This window comes from Corvus hawaiiensis, chromosome 27, assembly GCF_020740725.1.
Source record: "Corvus hawaiiensis isolate bCorHaw1 chromosome 27, bCorHaw1.pri.cur, whole genome shotgun sequence".
In the NCBI taxonomy this organism is placed as follows: domain Eukaryota; kingdom Metazoa; phylum Chordata; class Aves; order Passeriformes; family Corvidae; genus Corvus; species Corvus hawaiiensis.
In genome coordinates, this window is record NC_063239.1 from 3,261,666 (window position 1) to 3,277,695 (window position 16,030).

The 16,030-nt window shown below is 49.9% G+C and overlaps 1 long non-coding RNA gene across 1 annotated transcript; it reads right to left on the reverse strand.

Moving 5' to 3' along the window:
- Positions 1 to 185: 185 nt before the first annotated feature.
- Positions 186 to 3,624, reverse strand: LOC125317510. Its single transcript, XR_007200106.1, has 2 exons — positions 3,505 to 3,624; positions 186 to 526 (listed from the first exon to the last, which is right to left on the reverse strand). It is a non-coding gene; the product is annotated as an uncharacterized LOC125317510 (long non-coding RNA).
- Positions 3,625 to 16,030: the final 12,406 nt, after the last annotated feature.

Sequence of the window (16,030 nt, forward strand, 5' to 3'; positions counted from 1 at the left end):
AATTGAGGAAAACCATCTCATCTCTCTCCTGGGATTCATACCCCAGGTTTGCTATTGGCTTTGCTCTCTGCCAAGCCCCAGCAGCTCAGAGGCAGAATCTGTTGATGCTACAGAAAGCAAAGTCGTGCAGAGCAGTCAATGGGAAATAATAGATATCAATTACACAGCTTGAACTGCCGACTGGATCAGGTTTTATAACTCTTTACTCTTGTGGTCTTCTTAATAAATCCATTGGGAGAGATGTCATATCCTTTATAGCAGTATGTTTCAATGTTTTATTTCCTATGGAGGAGCAACTGGCCACTTTACAAAATGCTCCTTGGAGTCTCCCACAGCCTCATCAAGGAATCAAAATTGGTGTGAGATGAACATGAGCTGTTTGTTCTCTCATACAGGGACCAGTTTGCCATAACATTTGGATATTGCTGCTGGAAATCAGATGGATTCCTTCTCTTCTGCTTTACGACACGGGCAGCTTCTGAGGAGTGTGGGAGCCTTCCAGTGAGGTGCTCAAAGCTCAGGTCACCTAAAAGAAAATCACACATTGGGGAGAACCTGCATTTTTGTGGCAGGCAGAAAACAGCATCACTCTGCGGGGGTGTGAGATTTTCCAGCCCTGCAAGTGCAAGGAAAGAGCAGACACATCCCTCAAATGAAGGTAAAAAATTATATTGAACAGGGGTAAAAAAACCCCTCGTTCTTGTCTATCACTTGCAGCCTTTTATCTGCATTTTTATTTAAACCAGCCACCATCTCAAGCACTGGAAGCAGAAATGCAGCCTTCTTCTGTGGCACCTTTCCTATGGTAAATCTAATTAAACAGCCATTAAAATATGTCTTAGCTTGATTGTATCAAGGTGACCTGGAGCTCCTGCTAAACGTTAGCAACAGCATTCCCCACAAACTGGCATCCAAGAGGGAACAGGCAGTACTGTTTCTCCTGATGTGGCCTTTAGATGAATGTGGTTATTAAAGTGCTTTGTGTACCACAGATTTCCAAATAAATGAATCTAATTTTCTGGCAGCTGAAGTGCTCTGTGTGCCACTCCAGTGCTCCCAGCCAAGGCTGGCATCCCAGTGAGCATCCCGGCTGGGCTCTGGTTCTGCAGCACTCCAAGCAGGATGCCAGCAGCCATGGGGGCTGGCACACGTGGACAAAAATGCCAGGCAGCATTGCCAAAAGCCTGGCCAGAAGAAAAGTGCTAAAATATCAGAAAGGAGAGGAGAGAGGATAGAGTTTTACCTGCAACAGCCAGAGCAGCTTCCACCTCTGTGGAAGGTCCCTCCACCTGCAGACAACAAGGCTGATTGTTTCCTAGCCCAAGTAAACACCTGGCTGGGAGTTTAAATATCTTTAAATCCCTAAGTCTCGATTCAGATTAAAATCTGGAAATATTTCCTTGATTTACACTGGCCTGACCTCCAGTGTCAGAACCACACACAATTCATACTCATGATGCAAAACTCTGTAGACCAAATTCCACATCCCTCCTCACAACTAGACCTGCTAATGCCCAACAAACAAATATCTGTTTTATAAGCAATTTATCATGCTCAGGTTAATGATAGCAAAATGCTGCTGATGAGATTGAAAACTGGGAACAGTGTCTGTTCATTACTGCAGGTTTTTTCATGCACCCTAAGAAGGATCATTATGCTAAAGAAAATGTTCACCAGGTACTAAATCAGACAGATCTGCAGCTAAAAAACTATTTCCTTTGGTTGTTACCTTATGTTTGACTTCACAAATTTATTCCTTAAACTGCAGCTACAGTTAAAAATAGGAAATATCCCACCAAGCCGCAAACTAGCTGAACAGGTGGGAAATGTCTCACTTCCCCCTTGCACATGTCAGCAGCCACAATTTGGGCACTGGGGCTACACGACTGTAGAAATCTCCCCCTACGCTGTGTGCAGGGGGCTGGAGAAGCTGGAGACACATGAATGATGAATTCCCAGGTGCAGTGATAGAGGAATGAACTAAGTTTAAAAACAAAATAGAACAAGGAGAGATGGAGCCAGGTGGTAGCACAGAGCTCCTGTTCCCCGGGCTTTGGCAGCCCTGGAAAGCCTTGGAAAGGCAAACACCCTTCCTGTACAGCCCACACAGGTTTGCTCTGGGCACCTTGACAGCGGCCACATATTAAACTCTGGGCTCAGCCCAGGGTATGACAAACATGCTTCAATGAATGACAGTGTGCACCAAGATCACCATAATTTGGGACCAGCTTTACACAGTCACTGAGCCTACAGAGAAGCCTGGCCAATGCCCTTCCCAACATCACCACGTCCCCAGAGGATTAACTGTGCAATCCAGCATTAGCTGGGTCACACCTGGGGCTTCTGGCTCACAAGAGCAGCTCACAGGTTTGCTTCTAACAGCAGCACCATGTGCCTGTGGCACTGAGTTTCATAGGGGCAGTTTTTAAAATTCTGGTTTTATTTTCAGATCTTTGTTGTTCTGTCTTGGTTTGCATTTGAATTTCTGATTAAAACATAGTTTTTTATGAATCCTTCAGCTATTATGATACATCTCTGCCGAGTAGGGAAGGCACAGTAAAACTAATTAAATGCTATCCAAGAACTTCACTCTGCCATTTACAGAAACACATTAAACTGTGAGGAACGGCTCCTTCAGAATCATTGCAAGGGGTGCACAGCCGGCTGAATTTTCCCATGATGGACAGTCTGGTACCAGGGCAGTCAGCAGGGAGCAGGCTCACGGGCAAAGACCAGCACAGCACGGTACCCTGCTTGGCAGGTGGGAGACGACACGTATCTGCAAGTGCTGGTTTTGAGCAAAGATGCAGCGAGGGAAGGGGATGACAAACACAGCAGAGAAAGGGGGTGATGTACACAGCGAGGGAAGGGGATGACGTGCACGATCCAGAGTCACCATCTGCTCAGCTCCAGCACAGGGCACACGCAGTGTGGGGTTCACAGCCTGTCCCTGCAGGGCCAGGACCCGATGCTGAGATGGGCACAGCGCTGCTCTACCCACCCCCTTCACCTGGGGCAGAGCATGGCCCAGGCTGCTCCCACCTGCTCCCACCAAACCACTTTGTCACTGTCACCAGGAACACTGAGAGGAATAAGAGCCAAAGCAAGTGAAGGGCCAACATGGAGGATCACTCTAGGAAGGGACATGGGGACATAAAGGAGCAGTTCTATGCAGAAATCTACTGTCACAGGGGCTAATGAATTAAATGAAGTGGAAAGCATGGCATGAACGGGAGATTTGTTGTAGTGACTAATGTAATTAACCTCTACTGAAATAATTAAGCCTCCTAATTTGTGCTGCATGAGCAATACAACTGCAAGGGCAGGTGTGGGCAGCCCTGCACTGACTGCGGGCAGCACCCACCGTGCCGAGGGGCTCTGGATCTCCTCTGCTCTGTGGAGCTCCTTGGCTTGTGCTGTGAATAAACCCCACAGGTTTAGGAAGAAAAAGTTCTGATCACAAATATCCAACAAAATGCTATGGTCCATTCCTCTTGGACTTACCTGCCTCCTCATAAACGGTGACATTTTTTCTTCCTTCAGCACAGGATTGCTTTATGCCAGTCAGAGGAACAGGGTTTGTTGTCTCTAGTTATTAATTTACTTTTATTGACTGCAGTGCCTTTCCTCATTTTATTACCCAATAGCTCACACCAGCAGAACAGCTTTTCTTTTAGGTTACACATAAACGTTTGACTTTCCCAAGCGAGCACCAAGGAGAGGCAAAACCACTGCGGCTCCTGCTGGGTGCATCTGCTGCCCTGGCCCCTGCTGACCCCAGGGACACCTTCTGCCAGACCATGTCTCTCACAGCCCCATCCAACCAGCAAAATCGCTGATCCCTTTTCCCCACTTTTCACTGCTCAAGGCATATGATGAAAAAGCATAAGATTTAGATTGGGTTTTTTTTCTGTCCTAAAAATATGCTCTGAAATGCTTCCATTGTCCGTGTGCTGCTCCCTGTGATAAGACACATTTTCCCTCTATAGCAATTATTTTGAACACCACTATTAGACTGACTGTGAAAACCCAAGAGCACCACAGAAGGTTCTGGGGATATTAAACCACCAGGTTCCCTGCTGCTGATGGACACGTCCCGCTGCGGTGCCGCGCTCCAGCCGGCGTCCTGCTGCAGCCGGGACAGCAGGGAGCTGGAGAGATTTTTTTTTTTTTTTTTTTGAGAAAACAGACAGCTGAAATGAGTCCTCTACTAAAACAACTATTTGTGCTACAGCTAAAAAACAAAAAGAAAAGTAGCTTAGGTTCTTGGCTGACTTTGAAGCCCAACAGAAGAAATTCCCTGCTTTCCTGTCAGGAATGGGCAATGCAAGGTGATGGCTCAGAAGAGCATGGCAGCCCAGCAGGGACAAGATGTCTAGAAGCTCTGTCCCACTTCCCACCACATTTAGGGTCGTGCAGGACCCAGCTGGGAGCAGCAGCTCTGGGGCAGAGGATTAACAGTGGGCCAGTGCCAGGGTGAGGGGCAGAGCAGACCCTGGGGATGGCCCAGTGCTGCTGCTGGTGTGTGGAGCTGGGTGAGCACATCCCCACTGGGGCCATCGGGCTGATGCTGGATTAACGAGAGGCAGCATCAATTCTAATTCACTGCATCCCTGTCAGCAGTGCTGAGTAACACAGCTGCTCTCTAAATTTGATTATAGCTATATCACCGCTGCAGATAATTGGGGGACATGTCATCAGTCTTACATGAAGTACAGCGTGTATTTTGTCTTTCAGTCGTATTTACTTTAACTTCACGAAAGGATTAAATGAAGTTTACAGTGATATGCAACAACTGTTGTGAGAAGGTGAGGATTCAACTGAGAAAAAGAAAGAAAAATCCCCCACAAATAGGAAAAAATGAGCTCAGCACTGTCTTATCCTCCCTTCCTCACTCTGCTGTAGATGATTTTCCCAATTCTGCTCATGACCCCAGAGGAATTCCTGAGAAGAAATTTAGGAGCAATACCTCCAGAAGTGCCCTGGTCCATGTGTAGGAACCAGAAGAGGCACTGCAGCCCTTGGCACACATGACTTGGAGACACAGGGGCACAGGGCACTGTCCTGCTCCCACACTGCCAGAAACCCACCACTGCCCAGCCCCTGCTGTGGTGCAGGAGCTGACCAGGGCCCAGGTGGGTTCCTCCACGTCTCAGCACCGTTTGCACGTGCCTGGCTTCCAACACTTATGGGTAGTCAGGTGCTATTTTTAGGAGAAAACCTCTCCTGTGGAGGACATGCTCACCTTTGGGACAGCCATCCATTGCTCAGTCGTGCATGCAGCATCTTCCCCCAACCCTTTTTGGTTCTTCTTTTTTTTCAGATTCTGAAGCAGGGACAACTATTTTGCATCAGGCAGTCTGTGTTTTGACAAGTAAAGGACCACAGCAGAGAGATCCAGGTACAGCAAAGCACTGGCCAGCAGTTCTTGGTCCTGTACCTCCAGCAGCTGCTGAAGGACAAAGCAGGGCCATGAGGAATTCCTGGTGGGTGTAGCTGAGTGCCAAGCCCAGCATCTCCATCTGCTGGCATTCAAAGCCCAGGACATGTTCTGATCAGTAAATTTGTGTGTCTGTGCTACGGCACAAAGGTGTGCACAGCAGAAGGTGTGAGGAGTTCTCCCTCAGCCCTCCAGACTAACAGGTACAGCACCTCCCCTGGAAATAAGCAGGCACAGAGAGACCCTTGGATGCTTCTCCAGAGCCCCCAGCTCTGCTCTTGAAAGAGGCAGAGCTGAAGATATTAAAGGTTTGTTCATTTGTTTGGGGGTTCATTTCCCTGGAAGACTGACAGGCTCCCACAGAGTGTTTGTATGAATCCATTGAGTCTCTACATTTAATTACACTTGACTGAGTACATTAACACAACCATGAATTTTTAAAAGCTATCAGTTTTATTCTGTTTGACTCCAAACCTGACAGTGTGAGTTGCTTTCCAGCATATCCTTTCCTCCAAGCCCTTTTCCCAGAGGTCTGCAGCTGAGCTCTGGCAGCTTCTGAACCTGAGGAGACAACCCCCATACCCCCCTCCAGCAAAGCTACACCACCAGCAGGAAAACACCAATTCCAGCCCACAGGCCCTGTAGGGGATAATACAGGTGCCCTGAGTCATGACAGGAAAGGCTAATTATGAGGGAAGAAATACATTAACAAGTCTGAACTGGCTGAAAGATGAGCCCCATGCACTGGGTCAGCAGCATTTCCCTCTCTAAACCACTGGCTCCATTAGAAATGGCCTTTATTCAGGAATAAATGAATTATGGCATCAAAGTTTGGCTATGAAAAAGTTGACCGACCGTGTCTGTGCCACTAGCAGCAGCAGGTGTTAAAATCTTCGGCAGTGATACTTAAACCTGCTCTCTGTGGCCTCCAATTGATACTGTACAAACATGGCAGCAAGAGACTTGAAAAAGCAAGCAGCAGATTCCAGATTTTGGGACAGAAAAGCACAGTTCAGCCAAAAGGGGTTGCAAGAGAGATTTGTAATCAGGACCTGTGGCATTAGGAAGGTTATTTGCATTTACTCCAGACAAGAAAATACCACCACCTTGCAGGGTAAGTGTGGGTCCCTGAAGGTTTTCATTTAGGTCTTAAAGAACCCCCCACAGAAGGCAGCACACTTCCAACTTAAATGCATCTCTTTTGAGATAATTTTGTTTACTACACAAAAATATAAACTATCTCAGAAAGCTGCCCTGGATTACTTTTAAGGGGTTTTTACCTCTAAAGCAGGTTTCTTGGAAGGATTTCACTATGTGGATGAAAGACTCTTTCAGCCACCTATTATTTGGAACTTATCCCTGTGCTTGCCCCATGGAGAACTAGCAGATTTCCAAAAGTGAATGGCTTAAATGCTACTGACAACACACACAAACACAGGATTTTAATTTCAATAAGCTGCCAATATAAAAAATGAAGTGGCATGAAGTACAGCAGGAGGGGAGTCTGGCATCAGCAGGGTGGACAGGGAGATTTTCCCGTTAACTGGAATCCTTCCCACAGCCTGGAAAGAGGCGGCATCTTGTGTTATTTTTAATCTGCTCAAACACATTATTTAAATGCTGTGAACTTTAAGTAAAACAGGAACATCTTATAAACATTAGAAAAACATGCAAAAGGCAGCTGCTGCAGGCAGATGAAACCATATTCTGGAGATTAACAGCACCTGAACTTTTGAAAAGCTGCAGTCAGAATGGCCATCGAGCAGTTGTTCCAGGCTGTACTGCCTTGTACCTTGTTTTCTGCAGCCTGAGCAGCCAAGTCAGGCTTTAAATAGGTGTTTAATCGATTGGTAAATGGGGCAGTTTATTACCTTCCTGCAATTCTACCTTTCACCTGCACTGCAGCAAAGCAGCAGCACTGCTGTAGCACAGACCCTCTGCACCTGCACTTACAGACCCCTCCTGGAGCAATTCCCAGGAGAATGGGGCAGGTGAGGAGCCACCCTGGACACCTTCAGAAACAGCTACACTGGGTGGTGGCTTGAACGGTCTCAAGGCCTTACAGCTAAAAAAACTTTCATGACCGTAAAAGCTCTCGGTAGCTGCCCTTAAATCCTTTCACAACTTAATGGCATTAGAAGGTGGCTGAGTTATCACAGAATCCCAAAATTATTTGGGTTGGAAGGGACCTTAAAGCTCATCTAATTCCACCCCCCAGCCACGGGCAGGGACACCTTCCACTAGAGCAGTCACTGGCAGGGATCTCAGGCACGGAACAGGGGCCATGTGTTGGTGAGGCTCCTCTGCACTGCCTTGGGGCTGCAGGTGGAAGTGTGACCCACCCCAGAAAGCATCCCCAGCCTGGACTGCATCACCTGGCTGCCACCACGCTGTCCCTGGCATGTCTCTCCAGCCCCAACAGTGAGAGATTTCCATCTGTTCCTTGGGCACTGCACCAGCTCTTGCCTTGCATGTGACACTAATTATCAGCATGGACTGATAAGCATCATTAGAACAGGGGAAGTAACAAGGTATCACAAGTGACTCCTTATTAAATTAGTACAATTCTTAACCTTTGATGTGGACAGTTTTCTAGAATTGGTAATTGACTTTGTCTAAACATGTCAGAATTTGACCAGCCAGCACTACACCTCTGGAAATTATCAGGAGCAATCCCCACTGGACGTGCACATCCTGGTCTCCTCACCCATAAGGTATGAGCAGGAAAGACAAATGATGGACAAAATAGCTCTTTGACTCCCTCTTTTGTGCTTCTCCACAGTCCAGAGACATCTCCCCAGGGAACAAACTCACTTGCAAGCAGATGAGAGCAATGGGGAGACATACAGGGCTGCAGGAGTCTGTCCCTGAAGAGGTTTTGCAGCTGAAGGAAATTAAAGCAGGGGAAAAGTTGCAGCTAATAAAAGAGCTGAAGCTCTCAGTGTCAAAATCCCACAACCATACAGCTGAGTGACAGTCAGTGTTCATCCTATTTAGGAGAACCACAGACAAATTTGTTTTCCTGCCTTAAAGTATATTGACTTTACAAAAACACTTTTCCTTTTAGTAACTACAGGGGTGTTAAATTCAGTGAAGTAGAAGGTGAGGAGGGCTCAGGCAGCAGCAGGACACCAGCAGAGCAATCATATCAGGCTGGAGGGCACAGCTGAACTCCATTTTCCATTCTGTATGTGTCCATGTCTCGGTTTTGGAAGACAGGTGTCTGCTAAGGAAGGCAGAGGCCCCCCTTGAAGTGGCAGATATAACCCCTTTTCCCTCCAAGTTATTATATTTTGAAATCAAGGGCCTTTAGGCAAAGATGTGGGAAATAGGAATAACAGTTCTTTACTCTCTCTCTATATATATGTATATAACCAGTCAAACAAAACAACAACAACTATGGCAGTAACAGCAATCACAAACCCAGTCCCAGCCTTCTCGGCTGTCAGGCCCTTTCCCCTCGGGTGCAGTTCCGCTCGCAGCCGGCAGGGGCGCTGGCGGCTCCCGGTGAGCAGGGCAGGTGCGATGGTTCCCCCGCGGCTGCAGGGGGCGCTCCGGAGCGAGCTCGGGGAGCACGCGGCACTGGCGGCCTGGGATCCCGGGAAGGGATGGAACAAAGGCTTCACAAACCCCTGGGCAGCCGATCCCGGGCTCTCAGGAACGGCAGGCTGGAACGGCAGGCTGGAGCGGCAGGCTGGAACGGCAGGCTGGAACGGCAGGCTAGAACGGCAGGCTGGAGCGGCAGGGACGAACGCAAATCTCGGGTGGCAGGCGAGATGTATCCAGATGGGAGAACCCCACGGAGGCCCAGGCAGGCAGGGCGAGCAGGGCTACAGCGTAGCGAAAGCTCAAAGCAGCAGCGGAGCAGGGCAGCCACAGCTCGGTCTCCAGCAGGGCAGGGAAAGTGGCTTTTGGGGTCCAGGCGTTGTTTCCAGCAGGAAGAAAGAACGGCCAAAAAGAAAGAAGCAGCAGCTCCTTTCTCTGCAGCTTCTCTCTCCGGACGCTCAGAGCGAACTGATCCCACACCCAGGTGTACACAAAGGAGTAGCCAGGCCCGCCCCACTCCCCTTTTTGTCTTTCTTAAGTACAGCTATTTGTCCCCTAGCAACATGCATATGGGAGAAAATTCCTTTAACAGGAAAAAACTAAGACTAAACTAAAACCCCAACATTATCCACCCCGAATTTTTTCCCATACTAACATGTTACATGAAACTTAACTTTTTTAACCATATAAATCTATGCATTACCCAAATTATATACAAATATACATGCTGATACTGATACAAGTACAGAGCCATGGGTAGTTCACCCTAAAACAAGGTCCCCTTGAGGTAAGCATCGGGTCTCTCCATCCTTTTGCATCACCCACCAGGTGCAACCTGGTCCCTGAGCAAAAACAACCCCACGGATGGGTTTGTCTTTGCTCAAGGCAGACTTTACCCAAACAGTTTTTCCAAGCATACCTCTCATGTGCACCACTGGAACCTTATCCCCATGTGTTGTTTGTAGGGGTTCGGATTGGGCAGGGCCTGCTCGGCTGGTGGAGCCTCGGGTGTTAACTAACCAGGTGGTTCTTGCTAAATGCATCTCCCAGTTTTTGAAAGTCCCCCCACCCAGTGCCTTCAAGGTGGTTTTAAGCAGTCCATTACACCGTTCAACTTTCCCAGCTGCTGGTGCATGGTAAGGGATGTGGTACACCCACTCAATGCCATGTTCTCTAGCCCAGGTGTTTATAAGGCTGTTCTTGAAATGAGTCCCATTGTCAGACTCAATTCTCTCAGGGGTGCCATGCCTCCAAAGGATTTGCTTTTCCAGGCCCAGGATGGTGTTCCGGGCAGTAGCATGAGGCACAGGGTAGGTCTCCAGAATCCCAGTGGTTGGCCTCGAGTCTCACCAGGCACCTTCTGCCAGAGGCTCCAGGACAGACCATTGCTCCCGGCTGCAGAGTAGAGCACGTTCTTCACCTCTGGTCCTGTCCTGACTGGGCCAAGGGCTACGGCGTGAGCAATTTCCTGTTTGATCTGGGTGAAGGCTTGCTGCTGTTCAGGGCCCCAGTGGAAATCATTCTTCTTGCGGGTAACCAGGTAGAGAGGACTCACGATCTGGCTGTACTCGGGAATGTGCATCCTCCAGAAACCTATAGCACCTATATGATCTTATTGATGACCTCAGTGGGAATCTGACGTCGTCCATCTTGCCACTTTACTCCCAGGAACTGGATCTCTCGGGCAGGTCCCTTGACCTTGCTCTTCTTGATGGCAAAACCAGCTTGCAGGAGAATTTGAATTATTCTCTCTCCTTTCTCAAACACTTCGGTTGCGGTGTTCCCCCACACAATGATGTCATCAATGTACTGCAGATGTTCTGGAGCCTCACCCTTTTCTAGTGCAGTCTGGATCAGTCCATGACAGATGGTGGGACTGTGCTTCCACCCCTGGGGCAGTCGGTTCCAGGTGTACTGCACGCCCCTCCAGGTGAAGGCAAACTGAGGCCTGCACTCTGCTGCCAGAGGAATGGAGAAGAATGCATTGGCAACGTCAATAGTGGCGTACCACTTTGCTGCTTTGGACTCCAGCTCGTACTGGAGCTCCAACATGTCCGGCACGGCAGCGCTCAACGGTGGAGTCACTTCATTCAGGGCACGATAGTCCACAGTCAATCTCCATTCCCCGTCAGACTTGCGCACAGGCCAGATGGGGCTGTTGAAGGGTGAGTGGGTCTTGCTGACCACCCCTTGACTCTCCAGCTCGTGGATCATCTTGTGGATGGGGATCACAGCATCTCGATTTGTCCGATACTGCCGGCGGTGCACTGTCGAGGTGGCAATTGGCACTCGTTGCTCTTCCACTTTCAGGAGCCCAACTGCAGAAGGATTCTCAGATAGTCCAGGCAGGGTGTTCAATTGCCTAATGCCCTCTGCCTCCACAGCAGCAATCCCAAATGCCCACCTGAGTCCTTTTGGGTCTTTGTAGTAGCCATTCCGGAGGAAGTCTATGCCCAGAATACACGGGGCCTCTGGGCCGGTCACAATCGGATGCTTTTGCCACTCCTTCCCAGTCAGGCTCACCTCAGCTTCCAAAAGGGTCAACTGCTGTGATCCCCCGGTCACCCCAGCGATGGATACAGGTTCTGCCCCCACATGTCCCGATGGCATTAAAGTACACTGTGCCCCAGTATCAACCAATGCATCATATTTTTGTGGCTCTGATGTGCCAGGCCATCGGATCCACACCGTCCAGAAAACCCGGTTCTCCCGTGCCTCTTCCTGGCTAGAAGCAGGGCCCCTCTAGCCCTGGTTATCATTCTTTCCCTGGGCGTACATGCTCGAGGTACCTTCAAGGGGATCCGACATATCATCCTCCCTTCTGTAATACCTGGCAGCTCGGTCACGGGAGGCTGAGGCTACCTTCACCTTAGCGGAACCCCCTCGGTTAGTGCCTCCCTCCTTGAGTTCACGCACCTGCGCTGCCAGGGCAGAGGTGGGTTTCCCATCCCACCTTCTCATGTCTTCCCCATGCTCACACAGGAAAAACCACAGCTCAGCTCGTGGGGTGTACCCTCTCTCTCTAGCAGGGGGACGACAGGCTCTGACTTGGGGGCCTGTGACTCGCACTGGTGCCACACTGACCCTCCTCATCTCCTCCCTCATCTCCTCCCTCATCTCCTCCCTCATTTCCTTCCTCATCTCCTTCATCTCCTCTTTGAGGTCCTGGACCACAGCAGAGACATGAGCTTTCAGCGGGCCATTGATCATGCTGTCATAATGCCTGAGCTTGTTGGCAACAGAGCCCACTGTTTCTCGGGTATTGTCAGCATCAATCGTTGCAATGAAGGTGGTGTATTGCGATGGCCCTAGCCTTGCCAGGTTCCACATCATCTGTCCTGTGCACCTGACCTTATCGGGGTCATTATCATGCTGTCCATCCTTCCCAAAGAGTACCTCTAATATTGCCACCTCTCTTAGCTGTTGGATCCCTTGCTCGAGTGTCTTCCACTGCATTCTATGATGATACTCCTGCATTCTTTCTTTGTGAATGAACCTTTCTCTCACACTCGTTAAGAGCCGCTCCCAGAGAGAGAGGGGCCCTGGCTCCCTCACAAATATCTGGTCCACACCTGGGTCCTGGGTCAACGATCCCAGATACCTTGCCTCACCACTATCCAGTTGCACACTTGTGCCCATAAGGTCCCAAACCCGAAGCAGCCAGGTGGTATAAGGCTTACGCCCCCTTTGCGCAATGTCGTTTCGCATAGCGCGGAGACTGTCGTGCGACAGGGACTCAGTGATGATTTCTGGCTCTGGCTCTCCTGCTGGTTGTGAGGGCCCTGGTTGCCCATCATCATTAACTGGTCGTACTGATTTGGTCTTACACTTCCTCCTTTGCACAGGGGCGACTGCTGCTGGCTGTGGTTGTCCTTGTGGTTCAGCTGAAGCCTGGACAGTTGTAACATCCGTGGGTTCCACTGCTGCACCATCGGACTCACCCTCTTTGGGGCAGGGAGAGGGTTTTTCACTAGCTGAGGAGGTGTATTCCCTTAGCAATTGGCATATCTCCTGGCGCACCTGGCCCGTCTCCTGGCATATCTCCTGGCGCACCTGGCCCATCTCCTGGCACATCTCCTTGCGCACCTGGCCCATCTCCTGGCATATCTCCTGGCGCACCTGGCCCGTCTCCTGGCATATCCCCTTGGCGCACCTGACCCATCTCTTGGCACATCTCCTGCATCCCTTTTGCCAGTACCCCCACCCAATTTGGGTAGTCCATTTCTGAGGTGGACTGTTGGGCGGTATCAGTCTGTGGGGCGGGATCTCTAGTGTCTGGGGCTGTGGCAGGCTCTGGCTCTGGGGTAGGATCTCTAGTGTCTGGGGCCGTGTCAGGTTCTGGGGCAGGATCAGGCTCTGGGGTAGGAACTCTACTCTCTGGGGCCATGTCAGGTTCTGGGGCAGGATCTCTAGTCTCTGGGGCTGGTGTCCGGGTAGATATCCAAGCCAATCTCAACTTACCCTTGAGTGCTAAATAGAGTAGGCCTATCAGCAGCAGATGGTTAGTATTCAGAGGGAATTTAAACCCTTCGAAAATTGATGGGGTGGGCCCAAAGAACTGGTTGAGGGGTTGGGGGAAAACTTCCCCTGGTGTCATTTCCTCACAGAAGGTACCATTGTTAACATAACCCCAAAAACATGTGCTCAGTGTGTGGTAGCCGTTTATCCATGTGCCCACATTCCGGAGGAAGTTAAAAACCCATGAATTCCTCACCTTCTCGACCCATAACGCAAGCTGGATAACAGCAATGGTAGCCTTAGTCAGAGGACCCATATTCAAGTAAGGAGCTGCAAAGGGGAAGAATATAGCCACAGCCACATGCCACCCGAACCAGGGTAAACTAGACCACATAGTGCTGCCTAACAAGGTTCCTATATCTGGCACACAAAATAAAGTTATCCAGGAACTGTTATTCCTTTTTCACCTCTATCTCTTAATGCCCTCAGGCCCCACATTGGGTGCCAAGATCTGTCTCGGTTTTGGAAGACAGGTGTCTGCTAAGGAAGGCAGAGGCCCCCCTTGAAGTGGCAGATATAACCCCTTTTCCCTCCAAGTTATTATATTTTGAAATCAAGGGCCTTTAGGCAAAGATGTGGGAAATAGGAATAACAGTTCTTTACTCTCTCTCTATATATATGTATATAACCAGTCAAACAAAACAACAACAACTATGGCAGTAACAGCAAACACAAACCCAGTGCCAGCCTTCTCGGCTGTCGGGCCCTTTCCCCTCGGGTGCAGTTCCGCTCGCAGCCGGCAGGGGCGCTGGCGGCTCCCGGTGAGCAGGGCAGGTGCGATGGTTCCCCCGCGGCTGCAGGGGGCGCTCCGGAGCGAGCTCGGGAAGCACGCGGCACTGGCGGCCTGGGATCCCGGGAAGGGATGGGACAAAGGCTTCACAAACCCCTGGGCAGCCGATCCCGGGCTCTCGGGAACAGCAGGCTGGAACGGCAGGCTGGAGCGGCAGGGACGAGCACAAATCCCGGGTGGCAGGCGAGATGTATCCAGATGGGAGAACCCCACGGAGGCCCAGGCAGGCAGGGCGAGCAGGGCTACAGCGTAGCGAAAGCTCAAAGCAGCAGCGGAGCAGGGCAGCCACAGCCCGGCCTCCAGCAGGGCAAGGAAAGCGGCTTTTGGGGTCCAGGCGTTGTTTCCAGCAGGAAGAAAGAACGGCCAAAAAGAAAGAAGCAGCAGCTCCTTTGTCTGCAGCTTCTCTCTCCGGACGCTCAGAGCGAACTGACCCCACACCCAGGTGTACACAAAGGAGTAGCCAGGCCCGCCCCACTCCCCTTTTTGTCTTTCTTAAGTACAGCTATTTGTCCCCTAGCAACATGCATATGGGAGAAAATTCCTTTAACAGGAAAAAACTAAGACTAAACTAAAACCCCAACAGTCCAGTTTTTGTCAAGTTTGAGGGCTTGCACCCTCCTGCTGAGCCCCTGAATGCCAAATGAGATACAGAGAAGCTGGGTCTCTGGTTTTAGTCCTGTCAGGCCCATCCAGAGTCCTGACTACCACAAGGAAGTTTCCCAAGAGATCCTGGATATTCTGCCGAGGAAGGGCTCAATGCAGTAACTTAAATGGATGCTCTTTTCCCAGCACTTGCTGAGATTTTATTCCTCAATAACTATTTTTTAATAACAATTTCACACTTCTCCATGGAAAATGCACCATTTCAGTGAAGCAGCCATACCTTCCTAACTGTCTGCGACAACCAGCCTGAGTCATCACGATGTAGTTCGTGGGATAAATCACTAATGCAGTAGATGATCTTATGGAATAATTTTGGAGCAGGCACTCTGAGGTTACCGAGCCCAAGATGTGATCAGCAACACTGACATGTGGCCCATTTTTCACATGGCAGAAATATAACATTTGGTGTAAACCAGGAGGAGGTGAGCGATAACAGACGAGTGCAGCCTTCAGCAGCGGCCCCTGTGTGAGGCAGGGCATCAACTCCAACACGATGAGAAAATGAAGAAGGATGACACCTCTTTGTCATCGATCCTATCTATCAGCAATAGCTGCAGGTCACTCCATCCTCCCCAGCTGCCACCTCGCTCATGGCATGGGCTCACAGGGTCTGCACAGGAGGGGATCAGCAGCCTCAGGGAGGTGCATCCTACAGCCACACACTTATGGCCACAAGGGACATTTGAGGTGGGGATAACACATTTACCTTTATAACCCCAGGTGCAAGGGGAGCAGCTCCACATTCACACAGAGCTGGGCTTCCTGCCAAAACACCCCATGACACCAGGAGTGATCCTGAGTGCTGCCTTGTCATCCAATTCCAACTCCGGAATTCAGTTGGATAACTGGAGCCTGGAGCTCCTTCATGAACACACTCAATTCATTTCACCCCAAATCCTCTGTGATCTGCTCTCACTTGGTCTGACCACATGAACTGAAACCTGGACTTGTGATGGAGCCCAGATTAGAAAGCCAGTCCTTTGTGAGATAGAAGGTGGTGTTTGGGGTTTTTTTAAAATCTATTTCAAGTTACAGTTCATGCACTGTGGTTTAATTGCATTTGCCCTCCAGCC